Source organism: Tamandua tetradactyla (genome assembly GCF_023851605.1).
Source record: "Tamandua tetradactyla isolate mTamTet1 chromosome 1 unlocalized genomic scaffold, mTamTet1.pri SUPER_1_unloc_1, whole genome shotgun sequence".
Classification (NCBI taxonomy): Eukaryota; Metazoa; Chordata; class Mammalia; order Pilosa; family Myrmecophagidae; genus Tamandua; species Tamandua tetradactyla.
This window is the reverse complement of record NW_027518237.1, coordinates 582,914-597,241: the sequence shown is the minus strand read 5'-3', so window position 1 is coordinate 597,241 and position 14,328 is coordinate 582,914. Positions and strand designations below refer to the sequence as shown.

At 38.2% G+C, this 14,328-nt stretch overlaps 1 pseudogene; it reads right to left on the bottom strand.

Annotated features, from left to right (window-relative positions):
* Nucleotides 1-11,357: 11,357 nt before the first annotated feature.
* Nucleotides 11,358-13,269, bottom strand: LOC143672673 (uncharacterized; annotated as a pseudogene).
* Between the last annotated feature and the right edge of the window lie 1,059 nt (nucleotides 13,270-14,328).

Below are 14,328 nucleotides of genomic sequence, written 5' to 3'. Positions count from 1 at the left end.
TCTATGAAGACATTTCCTTTATTCTGCAAAGAATTCATACCCTTCCCCATATGCCCTGCTTGTTCACATTTAGTTTTGGAATAATGCCTTTGTTACATTCAGTGGAATCATATTACAATGTTACTGTTGACTATACACCTAGACTGCATTGATTGTACTTTTTCTGTATACCTTCCCATTGTCAGCACCTTGCAATGTTGAAATTTATTTGTTCTCCCTCATGCAAAAGCATTTTTATATAATTGAACATCTCATCACCATCAATGTGTACACAAGGCACTCCTAAATTATACAGTCTCAGCCTTAATCCTATATCTTGTGTTCTGGTGTCATGCATGCCCTCAGCCCCTCTCTCTCAACCATAATCACATTCATTTAGCATAATTATATTATTGTGCTACCATCAGATAGTACTGTGCTATCCACTTCTGAATTTTTATTATCAGTCCTGTCATACATGCTCTATACCTTCAGCACCAAATACCCAATATCTATCATATTTCTATTTCTTTTATAATTCATTTTCTTAACTTTAACTCTAAGATTCATTCTTTAATATTAGTTCAGATTAGAGAGATCATGAAGATTTGTCCTTTTGTTTCTGGCTAATTTCATTCAGTGTAATATCCTCAAGGTTCATGTACATTGTTGCATGCTTCATGATTTTATTCTGTCTTACTGCATATTATTCCATGATATGTACATAGCACAGCTTGTTGAGACACTCATCTGTTGATGGACATTTGGACTGTTCCATCTTTTGGCAATCATGAATACTGCTGCTATACACATCACGTGGCAAAATTTATAAGGCATTTCCTGACATTTTCTTCTAACAGTTTTATGGTCTCAACTTTAATGTTTAAATCTTTCATCAAGTTTAAGTTAATTTTTATATAGAGTATGAGATATGAATCCTCTTTCATTCTTTGCATATGGATATCCAGTTTTCTGATCACCATTTATTGAAGAAGAAGCTTTGTTCCAGGTGGGTTGACTTGACAACTTTATCAAACATTAATAATCCATATATGAGAGGGTCTATTTACTCAACATTCAACTCAATTCCATTGGTCATTATATCTATCTTAATGCTAGAATCATGATGTTTTGGCCACTGTAGCTTTATAATATGCTTTAATGTCAGGTAGTGTGAGACCTCCTTATCATTCTTCCTTCTGAAAATAGTTTTCACTCTTTGGGGTACCTTGCTCTTCCCAATAAATTTGCTTATTGGTTTTTCTATTTCTGCAAAGTAAGTTGTGCATATTTTAATTGGTATTGTGTTGAATCTATAAATAAACTTGGATTGAATTTACATCTCATCTATATTTAGGCTTCTGATCCATGAACACGTTATGCCCTTCCATGTTTTTAGTTCTTCCATGATTTCTTTTGTTGATTTCTTGTAGGTTTCTGTGTGTAGATCTTTTCTATCCTCAATTAAGTTCATTCCTAACTATGTGATTCCTTTGCTTGTTATTGTAAATGAAATTTTTTTCTTGATTTCCTCCTCAGATTGTTCCTCACTCATGTATAGAAACTCTATTGAATTTTCAGTGCTGATCTTGTACCCTGCCATATTGTTGTTTTCATTTATCAGCTCTAGTAGCTTTGCTATAGGTTCTTCGCTGTTTCCACCATATAGTGTCATATCATTTGCAAACACTGGGAGCTTTACTTCTTACTTTCATATTTGGATGTGAATTATTTCTTTTTATTGCCTACTCACTCTTGCTAGATGTTCCAGCACAACAGTGAATAAAAATGGTGACAGTGGGCATCCTTGTTTTGTTGATCTTAAAGGGAGTTTTTAGTCTTTCCCCATTGAAGATGATGTTAGTTGAGGGTATTTCATATATCCCCTTAATTATGCTGAGGAAATTCCCTTTTATTCTTATCCTTTGAAGTGTTTTGATCAAGAAAGGGTGTATAATTTTGTCAAATGCCCTTTCTGCATCAATGGAGATTCTCCACTTTTGATTTATTGATATGTTATATAACATTAAGTCATTTTCTTGTGTTGAACCACCTTGTATACCAAAATATTTCCTACTTGATCATTGTCAGATAATTATTTTAATGTGCTGCTGGATTCAATTTGAAAGTACTTTGTCGAGGATTTTTGCAACTATATTCATTAAAGTTATTGGTTTGTAATTTTATTTTGTTGTACTATCATTTTCTGGTTTTGGAATTAGGGTCATGGTGCCTTCTTAGAGAGAGATGGGTAACTTTCCCTCCTCTTCAATTTTTTGAAGAGTTTCAGCAGAACTAGTCTTAATTCTTTCTTGAATGATTGGTAAAATTCACATGTGAAGCCATCTGACCCTGGAGTTTTCGCTTTAGGGAGCTTCTTGGTGACCAATTCAATTTCTTGTCTTCTGATTGGTTTGTTGAAGTCATCTATTTCTTCTAGATTCAATGCTGGTTGTTCATAACTTTCTAAGGAGTTGCCCATTTCATCTACATTTTCTAGTTTAATGGCATACAGTTGCTCATATTATCCTCTCATTAATTCTTTATTTCTGTGAGTTCAGTTGTTATGTCCCCTCTTCCAGTTCTGATTTTATTTATTTGCATCCTATTTCTTTTTTTGTGAGCCAAGCTAAGGGTCCATCCATTTTATTTATTTTCTCAAAGAATCAACTTCTGGTTCTGTTGACTTGTTCAATTTTTTTCTTACTCTCAATTTCATGTATAACCGCTCTAATCATTCTAATTTCTTCACTTTTCTTTCTGTGGGGTTACTTTGCTGTTCTGTCTCTAGTCCTTCCAAGTGAGTGGCTAATTCCTCAACTTTTGCTCATCTTCTACTTTAATGTAGGCCTTTAAGGCAACAAATTTCTGTCCAAGCACTGTTTTTGATGCATGGTGTAAATTTTGATATGTTGTGTTTTCATTTTCATTTGACTTGATATATTTACTGATTTCTTTTATAATATCTTCCTTGATTCACTGATTCCTTTAGAGTGCTTTGGATAGCCTCTATATATTTGTGAATTTTATGGCCCTCTACATGTTTTTTATTTCCAACTTATCCCATTATGATCCAAGAATTTGATTTTTATATTTCAATCTTTCTAATTTATTGTGACTTGCTTTGTGACTCAACATAAGGTTCATCTTCAAAAATGATCCCTGAGCACCTGAAAAAAGTGTGTACCTTGCTGTTGTCAGTTATAATGATCTGTAAATGTCTGCTAAGTATAGTTATTATCATTTTATTAAATTATATGCTTATTTATAGATCAGCTGTCCAGATGTTCTATCCATCGATAAGAACAGGAAACTGAAGTATCCAACTATTATGGTACAGACGTCTACTTCTCCCTTCAGTATTGTCAGCATTTGCCTCTTGTATTTTGCAGCACTCTGGCTCAGTTCATAAATATTTATCATTGCTATGTATTCTTGTTGAAATGTTCCTTTTCTTCATATATAGTGTATTTCTTTGACCCTCTTAATTGTTTTACACTTGACGTCTAACTTGTCAGATATTAGGAAATCTACCCCTGTTCTTTTCTGGTTGTTTGAATGAAATATCTTTTCCAAATCTTTCAACTTCTTTTGTCCTTGGATTTGGAAGCAGCATATGAATGAGTCCTCTGTCTTTTGATTGGAAAATTTTATACATTCACATCTAATTCTGTTACTGTAAACACAGTACTTTCTTCTACTACTTTTCTTTGTATTTTGTACATCATATTTATTTTTTCTCTTTTTGTCATTACTGATAGTCTTCATTTCTACACTCATCTACAGACATCTCCCTCCTGCCTCTCCCTATCTGCCTGTAGTGCTCATATGGACATTTCTTGTAGATGCAGTCTCTTTGTCAAAAATTATTTCAGTGATTGACTGAAAATATATTAATCTCCCCCTTATTTTTGAAGGACACTTTTACTGGGTATAGAATTCTTGGTTTGCCATTTTTTTTTTTCAGAATCTTAAATATATCATACCAGTGCCTTCTTGCTTCCATGGCTTCTGGTGGGAAACCCATTTATAGTCTTATCAACTTGCCTTGTATGTGATGGATTGTTTTTCTATTGCTGCTCTCAAAATTACATCTTTGTCTTTGACATTTGACAAACTGATTAGTGTCTTGGAGTATGTCTCTTTGATTCTAGTCTATTTTGGGTATGCTGTATTTCTTGTACATGTAATTTTATGTTTTTCACAAGAGGAAATTTTCAGTGATTATTTCCTCCATTAGTCTTTATGCTCCTTTTCCCTTCTCCTCTCCTTATGGGATATACAAAACATATATATTCATGTGTTTCATGTTGTTATTCAATTTCCTGACACCCTGCTCATGTTTTCCATTCTTTTACCTGTATTTTCTTTTTTGTGTGTTGGAGATCAGATGTCTAGTCCTCTATTTCATTAATCTTTTCTTTTGCCTCTTCAAATTCATTATTGTTAGTTTTCATTTTTTTACCATTTCAATTCTGCCTTTCATTACATAAGTTCTGTGATTTTTTTTCAAACTTTTGAGTTTAAAAAATGCCCCTCCCACAGTGGAATTGCCCTTAGGTTTGCTTCACTCTGAAATATTCTTTCCTCTGCCTACCCCTGGCCTTTAATTCTTCTGAGGCCTCCACAGAAACCAACATTTCCTTTTCCTCCCTCTCTTCAACCTCCTGCCATTCCAATGATTATCCCAGATTTCCCTTGATGTATTTTCTCCTCACCATCAATTCTGGCAGCAGCCACCACCAGGGGCCAGAAAAAGGATGCATGCTGCCTAGGGTAGGGTGGAAAATGGGCAGGGACAACAGGGGGAGTGGGCAGGGCCATGCCAGTAATGGGTGGGGCCAAGACAAATTGACACTTTTTTAATTTTTAACTTTTTAAATTTTTTCTATTTTGTGCATGCATGTGCACATATGTGTGTTCATGTGTATGTGTACTGACAGTGTATTTTAACTTACTATATGCAACCTACCAAAAACCTGCTCATAATTTATCAGATATATATATGGATGATTTAAGCAGTCAAAAAATATCAGTTTCCAGAGATAAGTTCATATCCTGAGAAAAAGTAAAAATCACATTAAGAATGTATAGTCCAGTCCAGTTTTTATGCAATCAGTGAACTGAAGTCTAATAAAGCAGATTTATATGATTTTTATATAGATTTTGCTTCTCTTCAAAGTGTATTGCAGTTCTGCCAACTGCAAATTATAGTTTATCTTAAAAGATAAGTGTAAATGGGGAAAAGAAAATTTTATGCTCTACTTACATACTCACACAGCATTACAATTTAGGTTTAAGACACTTTTTTTCATTCTCAGTATCTTTACCAGACTAATTTCTCCTTTAGATCCTACAAACTCCAACAGAATCACATTTTACTCACTTCTCTAGAACACTGAAATTAAGATGCAGTCTTCAATTTTAAACAAAGACAGATATTTTTATGGCTTTACTCATATAAGCTGCAGCATTAAAAATTACAGAACCCTGGTGGGAGAAATGAAGGAAAGTTTGAACAAATGGAGAGACACACACTGCTCATGGGTCAAAGGACTCAATAGTGATGAGATGCCAGTCCTACCACAAAATGAGCTGCAGATTTAACATATATCAGAAACTGATGTACCATATCTACATGTCATAATGGAAATATAGAGCACTTAAGAATGGACAAAACAACTCACAAAAGCAGAATAAAGTTGGATGACTGTAAAATTTGTGACCAGGCAACAGAAACAAAGACAGTGTGGTGTTACATCTATATGAACAAAAACATCACTGCAGCAGAACAGAGTCCAGAAGAAGACTCACACATACACAATTCATTTTCAACCACAGTGAAAAGGCAATCCAGAGGAGAAAAGGAGGGGTCTTTCCAACATGTGGTGCTGTAGCAACTGGGTACCTTTAGGGAAAAATGAAAAAGATGCAAAAACCAAACCAAAACAAAACAAACTAAGGAAACCCAGTTACAGTCCAGACCTTTGGTTACAGGAGTACTTTCACTGAAACTGTCATTCAGAGACCTAACGTAAAAGTTGAAATTTATACAACTTCTAAATGAATACACAGGTGGAACCCTCTGCAATCCTGGGTGAAGCAAAGATTTCTTATATAGCACACCAAAAGAGTGATCATATCAATGAGACAACGTATTTCTTGATTTCTCTTCATTTCCATGGTCCTATGCTGGCAGAAATCACCATTATCTTTTGCACAGACTAGGTCCTGGTCCCTCCTGTTTTTCTCCCCATTCCTGACAACCATTTTCACAACCTCTGAGTTTTTCTTCAATGAAGGATCAGGAAATACAAAACCTGCAACTTACTCATTTCATCACAGATTCCAATACATACTTAAAAATAACATGCGAAGGGCTCCAAATCCAATGCTACCCAACTTAATGCCAACAGGTATTTCACTAAATAGCAAGCTGACTGCATTCAGGGCACAGGGTTCTAGGCTGCAACTGAATCACCTCAGGGTGGGGTGCTGTGGATACCACAACAAGGGGGAAAATCATCTTAAGACAGAAATACTCTCGCCTTACAATTTCTCTGGTAATTACTTTTGCCCTTCAGTAGGCATGCCTGCTTCCTTCTGGGGATTATTCCTGGGACAGTAACACTTAATAGCACTTCTTTATGCAATCTCCTCTGTGGAGCAGCATCCACGAACTGGCCCCAAAGCCTCACATGCATAGGGCTCTTCTCAGACCTTGGGTCCCCAATTGAATGTCCCCCTCCAAGTCTGGCAACTTGGCTTCCCTGGCCACCTTGGGAGGAGCGTCAGTTCAAGACTACACCTTCTCACTGCTCAATTTGCAAACAGCTACATTCCCATTGGGCTCCAAGCCCAGAGGGGGCAGGGGAGGGGAGGGTGAGCCTAAACTCTTCCTGAGCACACACATCTCCCAAGATTTGGCCCCAAACATAAGGTCAAGTCTTTGGTTTCTGGCACCAGCTCTGCTCCTTCGGTCCAAGCAGAAGTTCTCAACATGATAGGGACTTCAGAAGGGACTCCCTAACACACTGTGATTGCTTCTGGTAAAGGGGTATCATGAGAAACACACCTGCTTCTTCCTTTCCTGACAGGCAGATGCAGCCTAGCTCCTCTGTGACAAGGACAGAGGGAGCCACAGTTTAGGGGGCCATCCTACCTGAAAATCTTTTCAGCCCACTCAGGCCCAACTCAGACTGGCTTTGGTGCCTGCAAGACTCCTTTCCATGGGTCTTCTACCATCTCAATGTCTCATTTCCAAGCAAGTCAGAGTGCAGTTACCAAGATCCTCTACAAGCAGAAGACTGTGTTTTTACTAAATCCATTCATCAAGCAATGATCTCCCACTCAAAGTCCTGCCAATAGTGTTCTGGAGGTTGTAAACTGGAGACCCAGGACTGATTTTTCAGTGTTTCTCTCCTTTCTCTCTTCTGATCTGAGCTCCAGTTCCTTACTGCCCAAGCCTGGGGAGAACTTGAGTGACACACCTTACCTCAATTAAAAAGCAACTGACCACTAACTTTCCCCAATATCCATAACCATTTGCTTTCTCCTTCTCAGGATGCATCTCTCTGTCTCTCCAGGAACAAGAAGGCTTTGGTAAATTTTCACTTGCAACACCACCTCCATTCTGGCTCCCGAACTTCACAACACACCAAGACAGCCAGAAAGCCAGGTAGGGCCCAGCAACTTCATTTCAAACTGCTTACCCAGTCAACTCATGAAATCAATCAATCAATACAGGAGTATTAGTTACAAATCCTCTTCATGACAGCTATGCTTACCCAGCAGGGGTCCTGTGTTGACCTGAGGAGAGTCCATGATGTTTTCTGCTTTCAAAACACCCCTAACCTATAATATCCCTCATTTAATGGAAGGGGGACAGGGGCCCAGGAAGGTCACCAGGCTATAGTCTGAGGTGACTCTGGGTGAACATGAACACTGAGGAATAAGGAGTTTGAACGTACTTGGTTTTGTCTGTATCCTCTCCCCATGGCATCCCATTCTACAGCTGCTGTAGGAAAAAGACAGAGGGTTACTGACTCACCAAGTTGCCTGAAGAAAACAGGAGAAGAACATGTGTATCAGTACTGACATGCTCTTCTGTGGAAACTGAATTTCTGGTTCATACCAGGGCTCTTTCCCACCTGACCTTTGGGCTCTCGAATGGGCCAGGCCAGGGAACTAAAAAGTGATGTTTTCCTGGGCTCAGATGGGGGTTGGACTGGTAGGTGGGGGGATTGGGTGAGGGTTGGGGGTGGAAGAGTATTGTTATGAGGGGTGAGGAAGTGCAGGACTTGGCCTGGAGTGAGGGGAAGGTCCTACCCTGGAGTGGGGGAGGGGGTTATGACTGGTGTGAGGTGTGGGTCTGGGTGGGAGCTGGCTGCTCCCCTCATGATCAAACCCACTGACTTTCAGAGCTATGGATGGGGATAGGGAGGGTAGTGAGAGGACAATACCAGGGCCCACTTTTCCAGTGGTCAATTTACTCCTGAAGATTTGAGGTATAGCATTCGATAAGTGCACGGGTGCTGAGCTTGCCAGCTAAAGGAGAGGGTGGTCCCTGGAGTTCCACTGCCTGCCCTCCTTGGTAGTAGACACACACCATCAGCCTGCAGGACATCCTGCCACTCTCCTGTGTACCCTTGACCTCATTTTTGTCACCCCCAAAGTGGCAGCCCCCTCCCACAGCCACATTGTCATTAGGTATGCTTCTCTCAAGGATAGTGTATCCTCTGCCAGCCCCCAGGCTTTAATTCTTCTGAGGCTCCACAGAAGCCAACACTTCCCTTTCCTGCCTTTCCACTGCCTCTGGCCATACCAATGATTACCTCAGATTTCCCTTGTCCATTCTGCTCATCAACAACTCTCATTGCACAGCCTTCCACCTGGGGTGGACAGCTGAGAACTGCAACCTGTGCAGGCTGTGTAGGCCTGGAATGAATGACACACATGAGGACACACAGTCTCTATGACAAATGTCCTGTCTGGACACAGAGTCTAAGATACATATCCTGCCTAGACACAGTTGCTAGGACACACACCCCCCGACACAGTTTCTAGGATCCACATCCACCTGGACACAGACTTAAGTACAGACATTGTTCTGGACACAGACTCAAGGATACATGTCCACCTAGACATGGACTCCAGGACACACTTCTTCCTGGACCCACACCCTAGGACCCATGTGCTCCTGGACAAAGTCTCTAGAAAGCACACTCTCCAGGACACAGTCTCTAGGATACACATCCTGTACGATCTCTACTCTAAGCAGATATCTTCCCTGAACACAGCCTCTAGGACACATGTCCTTGTGGATACAAAATCTAGGACTCACATCCTCCTGGATAGAGTCTCTAGGGCACATGTTTGGCCTGGATTCAGTCTCCAGGACTAGATGAATGAACATTAATAACTGTATGTTGAAAGAAATGTCAGGAATAAAAAGACAAATATTATCATGCCTGAATCATATGGACTAACTATAATATAGAGATCTGGTGAACTAAAGTTGAGAGCATGGGATATCAGGTTGGGGCATTTTGTAAAAGGTCTTAGATTATAAGATCTTACAGCAAGTCATTATTCAGGAGGTGTAACTTTTAATTCTAAATTTTCAGATAATTAACAGTTTGTATATAACATGGTCTTTCCCAGAAACTTTGGTCATTTGTGTGACACCTGAGACTCAGAATTTGAGCTCCAAAGCTATGAAGGTCAGCCATACTCTATACAGGAACTGTTTTAAAAAGTTGACAAAGTGATCAGACATCACAGAGAGATGTGAAAGAAGCTGATCTGTATAGGACTAATTTATATCAGAAGACTGGGTAAAGGATGATATCATCCATATTTTAAAATGTCAACTTCTATGTGAGACTAAAGGGAGAGATGATATTTGGTATAAAATTTACATTTTAGGTAGTGCATTTTCTAATTTATGTTGCATGATCAGTTTAGTTAATACCATAAGTACATGGATTCTTGAACAGGGCATGAGATTTTGTTGGTGTGGTAGATTCAGTTGTCAACTTGGCCAGGTGAAGGCACCTAGTTGGGTGTCCATTCTGCATGGCACATGACTCTTAGGGGCATAAATCTCCATGGCCACATGGGACAGAAATCCTGGGATGAGACAGGACCTGGCATCAAGGGGTTAAGAAAACCTTATTGACCAAAAAGGGAGAAGAGAGAAAAGAGAAAAAATAAACCATCAATGGCTGAGAGATTTAAAACAAGGTTGAGAGGTTATCCTGGAGGTTATTCTTATGCATTACATAGATATCTCCTTTTTAGTTTATGGTGTACTGGAGTGGCTGGAGGGAAGTACCTGGAACTGTAGAGCTATGTTCAAGCCTTGTTTTGTGAAGAGGACTGTATAATGGTAGGGTTTTTACAATGTGACTGTGCTACTGTGAAAATCTTTTGTCTAATGATCCTTTTATCTAGGGTATGGATAGATGAGTAAAAAATATGGATAATAACAAGCAAATAATGGGGGAACAAAGATTAAAATAAATTGGGCAGATGGAAATACTAGTGTTTGATGAGGGAAGAGTAAAGGTGTATGATGTTTTTTTTTAAATCTCTTTTTCTGGAGTGATGAAAATATTCAAAACAATGATCATAGTGATGAATGCCCAGTTATGTGATGATATTGTGAGCCACTTATTATACACCATGTATGAAATATTTTTATGTTAAGAATGTTTGTATATTTGTGTGTTGTTTTATCAATAAAAATATTTTTAAAAACTTAATCATGAAAAATTTATTTCAATAATTCCCTACAGTATTCTTAAAAGTTAGAAATTTAAAAAAATTCTAATATAAAAATGTTAGTGTTCATCTCCAGAAAAATAATGAAACTGGGAATGATATCAACAATACTTTAAAATATAATTACGTCTTAGCCATCCTATGCCACATGTCTTTAGAGACTCATCACTGAATCATAATCTGAAGTAGTGTCATTTTCCTTTGAAAACAAAACAGTAAAATATTCATAAAAGAAAATTTCTCATCATAAAAATGTATAAAGTTGAGTATTTCAAAGAAAAATATCTAAGGTTTGATTTTGTAATATCAGGTCTGAACTTTGTAAATACCCATTATAAGTTATCAATATAATAAAGCCAGCTATTGCATTAAAATAACTAATATTATCAACACACTTAAGAATTTTAATATAAAAATCTCATCTCAAGTCCCATAATATAAACTGATCATAATAAAGATAATGACCTAAATTAAAAGTAGAAAGTTCTACAATGGATGTTTTCCTTTTGTCACTATTCTATAGAAAAAGCCTTCTTTTCATTAGCTTTTTGGTTATTGTTTTTTTTTTTTTTTGCATGGGCATTCTCCAGGAATCAAACCCAGGTCTCCAGTATGGAATACAAGAATTCTGCCAGATCCCCAATTGCACTGCCCCCATTAGCTTTTACAGTGTTATCAGGAGATACTAATTTGAAGCCAAATGGTGTTATAGTTATAAGAAGATATATTTCTTTGTCCTTTATGTCTTGTTAAAGTTCAAAGGTGTGTCCCTTGCAGCTTTTTGGTGGGTAATGAAGACACAGTGTTGAAGCAAAAGCTGAAGGTCCAGCAGCAAGGAACTCAGTCCAAGAGAGAGGAAAAGGCAGCTTCTTAGTCAGTGAGCATCTGTTTTTCTTATTGTCTTTAGTGAAATTGGAATGTTTTCCTACCTTCGTATTTAGAACGTTCGTTCCTGGTATTGGCACAACTGATTTATCTACTATAGGTTTTGGAACAGACTCTAGGTTTTTGATAAGAACACTAAGATCAATACTTGAATTGATTCCAGGTGACCTCATTTCAGACAAACTGGGTGGAAGGAATCTTTATTAATCTGAGATTTGTCTACATTAATCATTTCTACTATCAAGTCAGAAAGTCTCAAGGTGCCTTGTGGGACAATCTTTATAAAATGCCAAAGATGACAGAGATCCTGTTAATTCTGATATTCCAGTTGAAGACTGACACCAATTTGCAGATCTATGAAACTGGAGATGGCTGGTCACAGGGATGAGATAAATTAAACCACTGATTAGGATCATTTTCTTTGTATTCCTGAAACAGTTCAGCTAGGGCTGAACTTTCACATTGAGACAGCTGCAAAATGTAATTTTGTTAAATGTAATTTTTTTTGCCCTTTCTTCAACTAAAACACACTCCCAAACTCAGCCTTTTTTATCAGTATTTAAATGATCAAGAGTTATGTTTTCCAATGAGCTAGTTAAGTGTGGAGGATGGCTTAAACTTCCTGAATGTGTTTGTACTGGATTATTTTGGATATCAGGTAGTGGATTATTCTGAACACATAAACAGTTACTAAGTGGGTTTTTTATCATTAAGAATTTTAAATCTGATATCCCTTTAAACTCAGAATCATTATTGGAAACACATTCAGACAGATGAAATTTTAACAAATCCACACCTAGACTCTTTGAAAGGTGGGTTTCCATGCTGTGAATGGATGATAATCTGATGACTACTGACTTTTACACAATTCATAAAAAGAATTTCTTAGCATATCATTAATCAGATCAGATAGTGCCAGTTCTTCTGTTAACTTAAGAAATAAGAAATTATTCTTATTTCTTTTCACATTTAGACCTGTCAAGTTTCTTTGTTTTATGGAATAAACACTGACTCAGCACAGCTGAAGAGTTATGCTATATATACATTTTGTTACTGGGTCAGAAATATCACAGGGAGGGCTACTGCAATCCAAAGAACATTATCAGCTGAAACTTCAGAGGAAGAACAAAAAAGAGCTTAACTTTTATTATTTTTCCTGTAAAGACTGGCCCCTCATTCCTGACCTCCAAGTTCTGCATTTGATCTTTTTCCAGAACCACTGCGAAACTTGTTGTTCAGAACTGCTTCAATTAATATTTTGTCTGGCACAACATCTCTCTCAAGCAATCAAGGTATGTATAAAGATGAGCTCATTCAACTCCACTGGGCTGGTGGTTCAAAAATGAATTATAAGATTCTTTCAATACTTCATAATTATATTCTTCTACTGGATTAATATGCCAACTGATAATTACATCTCACAATCCATTCTCCCCAGAGCAGCCAGAGTGACCTATTTAGAGCATAAATCAGATTGCATCTCTCTCTTGTTTAAAACCCTCTAATGTCTTCCCATTTTGCTTACCTAAAATCCCAAACTGTTCACACAATCTAAGTTGTCATGTAACCTGGCTTTCATATCCTGTTACCCACATTCTTCACTCCCACCCCCAGCCACATGGTCTTCTTCACACACAAGGAACAAATAGTCCTTTCTGAGGGTGTCATCAGAGAGGCCCCTCTAGGGTAACAACACAGCTCCTGTTAGGACAGATGGTTACTGGATGCCAGCATAGCATCTTATGTGCTTCTGTTTCTCCCATCTTGTTTCCTGCACCTGCATGTTGGTTACATCTTAAACAAGTGCTTGGTTTCTAAATTCAGAACTCAAACATAGAAAACTATTTGTAGTAAACCTGCCCTTGAATTTCTTTTAAAATACCACAAAAGTAAACAGTGAAAGGGAATGAAGCAAGCTTGAGAAGGCAGTGACTCAGCTAAGATATTCTTTTTCCCTCCCCTCTGCTCCCTTCCAACCCTGGGTACTCAGACCCTGGTTGGTGGGGGAGGATAAGGGAGGCAAAACAGAAGAGGATGAGGCATCCTTACTGTTATCTCCATAGATGCTGAAAACCCTTGGACAGACTCAACATATATTCTGTATTAGTTAGGGTTCTCTAGAGAAACAGAACCAACAGGGAACACTTGCAAATATAAAACCTATAAAAGTGTCCCATGTGACCGCAGGAATGCAGAGTCCAAAATCCACAGGGTAGGCCATGAAGCTGATGACTCCAATGGAGGGTCTGGATGAACTCCACAGGAGAGGCCCACTAGCTGAAGCAGGAATGGGTCCTGTCTCCTCTGAGTCCTCTTTAAAAGGCTTCCCATGACCAGATTTAGCATCACTAATTGTAGAAGACACTCCCCTTTGGCTGACTACAAATGGAATCAGCTGTGGATGCAGCTGACGTGATCATGACCTAATCCTATGAAATGTCCTCATTGCAACAGACAGGACAGTACTTGCCCAATCACATAAACAGGTACCACAACTTGGCCAAGTTGACACATTCCCTAACTATGACCGTCCATCCCTTGTCAACTTGGCACCTATATATATATCACCTTAAACCATACTTAATCTCCAAATGAAAACAAATAAGCACATGTAGGAGCCAAAGGGTTAATAGAAAAACCTGTGGAATTTATTGGGAGTGACTGGCTTCAAAGTGGCCT